Below are 2,401 nucleotides of genomic sequence, written 5' to 3' on the forward strand. Positions count from 1 at the left end.
GCTGGCAGCTTTTGCAAATGATAAAGTGCCCCTTGAGCACCTTGCCTCATTCCTCTTGGTTGGTCTGGAAAATCTTTCTCCCCTTTGGCAAAAGTTGTCTCTTTGAAACAAGATCTGAAATTCTGTCACAAGGAAGTTTGGACTCCTTTTTTTAGCTTATATTTAATGTTGTTTCAAGGTGAAAGGAACCTGGGTTTCTCAGAGAGTACTTTTTAATTAAGTTTTAAAAAATGAAATAAGGTTTTAGCAAATCATACAAAACATAAATATTTTTGGTGAATGGGTACTCATGCTGCAAAATATATAAATTTGAAATCAATCCACCCAAGAAAATCACAGACTATGTATACAAAGTCCTTTACAATCTTGATATTACATTTCATGACTTCATTATTAGCAAAAAGACAACGTTTTTGGAATTTATTTCTATTTAAAAGGAAGTGTGGACAAAAATTCAGCAGAAATAACCTGAACAAGTGCAAAAATTCCATTAATACTATTGAAATTCTACTAAAATAATTCCAGGACACTTGGTTCAGACACAATAAAATTTCTGTCATTGATAAGAAAGCTGACTGCTTCTTACTTTTCTAAACACACGGTGATGTAATTAACAATATTGAATCATGTCTGTTCTTTCATGAATATATAAAATTAAAATACCAATTAAAAACTAGTAGAGATATTGCAGATGTAGGACATTATAAATCCTGCCATAACCCACTGAATGGACTAGGAGAGGGTGTTAAACTACAATGTAAATTATAATCCATGCTGTGTAGCAGTGCTCCAAAATGTATTCATCAAATGCAGTGAATGCACCACTCTAATGAAAGAAGTTGTTGATGTGGGAAATGTGGGGGATGTGGGGAGTGGGACATATGGGAACCTCCTATATTTTTTAGTGTAACATTTTGCGTTATCTATGTATCTTTTAAAAATAAATAAAAAATATATTAAAAAAACAAAAACAAACTAATAGATCTTCTCTTTAAATGTTCCTTACAGATACATTGTCAATATTTTCCTTCAATATTTAAGTGGATTAGAGAATTTTTCTATTCACTGGTGAAAAGGTAATTCATTCAAAGGGAAATGATAGCCTCTAGGCTCATAGTGCTAATAAAGAGTTCACACTGCAGCAAATGATAAAATTCTTAGAAGGTACATGCACAAACTCTACTAAGCAGATGGTCACAGAATTAGGACTTTTAGTAATTTTACCGGTGATATCAGTGGGACCTAAGATAGTTCCAAACTCTATCACTCAACTTGAACTCTCATCTTAGGCTTGGTATTTTGCTTTTCCAGTTTTGCTAATGATACAAATAGGATTCAAATCCCTGAAGTATTCATTCTAGTCAAGGATATATCCTACAACAAACTTGTCTGGAATTTCAAATCCAAGAAAGTCTGGTCTTAATCCAACACTTTGAGGGGCCCTTTTCACCAGTAACCTTGCAAACTTGACCATCTTCGGATTATACTGCTTGACCAAGGAAAGCAAGGGTTGCATTGTTTTGCCAGAGCTAATTATATCTTCAACAATCATGACATTCTTTCCGGTTAAAGTTGAGAGACTATCTCCACCAATTACTTTTATGTCTCCTGTTGATGGGTCATTACAGTAGCTCTGTAGTCTGCTAAAATCTACAGTCATAGGAATGCATCTATCTCTATTTCTGTTCAGTACTTTGATGTAATCCAGTAAGAGGTCAAAGAATGCATCCCCCTTAAGCACACAGAGGGCTGCAATGCCATGGTCTTCCATCTCCTTCATCACATCTTGAACAAACTGGCTGGTTCTGTCCATAATCAGTCCCCAAGTAATAAGTACCCATTCAAATCTTCAGCATAATGATTAGATATGCAAAATAAATTTTTTCAGTGGCATGAAGATCTTAAAATGATCAGGTGTCTGGGTGAGCTTCAACTTCCAATTTAGCGGAACCATGTGCTACCCCAGTAGAAGCTTGCCTCCACTGGGTGTTTAACAAGAGCTTGTTTCCCCAAAATGCCCTCTTGAATATACCCCATTCCTTAAGCTCCTCTCATACTATGACATTGATACTCTCCCATCAAGAGGTGGGGCTATGTTCCTTTCCTTTAATCTGGGTGGAATATGACCCTGGTAAAAGCAAGTCCATATGGCTTCTGAGGTTGGATATAAAAAGCAAGACAGGGAAGTGGATTTGGCTCAATGGATAGAGCATCCACCTACCACTTGGGAGGTCCAAACTTCAAACACAGGAACTCCTGATCCATGTGGTGAGCTGTCCCATGTGCAATGGTGATGTGTGCAAGGAGTGCCCTACCATACAGAGGTGGCCCGCATGTAGGGGAGCCCCATGCACAAGGAGTGCACCCCGTAAGGAAAGTTGCCTGCATGAAAAAAAAGTGC

At 37.2% G+C, this 2,401-nt stretch overlaps 1 pseudogene; it reads right to left on the minus strand.

Moving 5' to 3' along the window:
* Positions 1 to 1,285: 1,285 nt before the first annotated feature.
* Positions 1,286 to 1,875, minus strand: LOC101430726 (hypoxanthine-guanine phosphoribosyltransferase pseudogene; annotated as a pseudogene).
* Between the last annotated feature and the right edge of the window lie 526 nt (positions 1,876 to 2,401).

Source organism: Dasypus novemcinctus, chromosome 14 (assembly GCF_030445035.2).
Source record: "Dasypus novemcinctus isolate mDasNov1 chromosome 14, mDasNov1.1.hap2, whole genome shotgun sequence".
Lineage (NCBI taxonomy): Eukaryota > Metazoa > Chordata > Mammalia > Cingulata > Dasypodidae > Dasypus > Dasypus novemcinctus.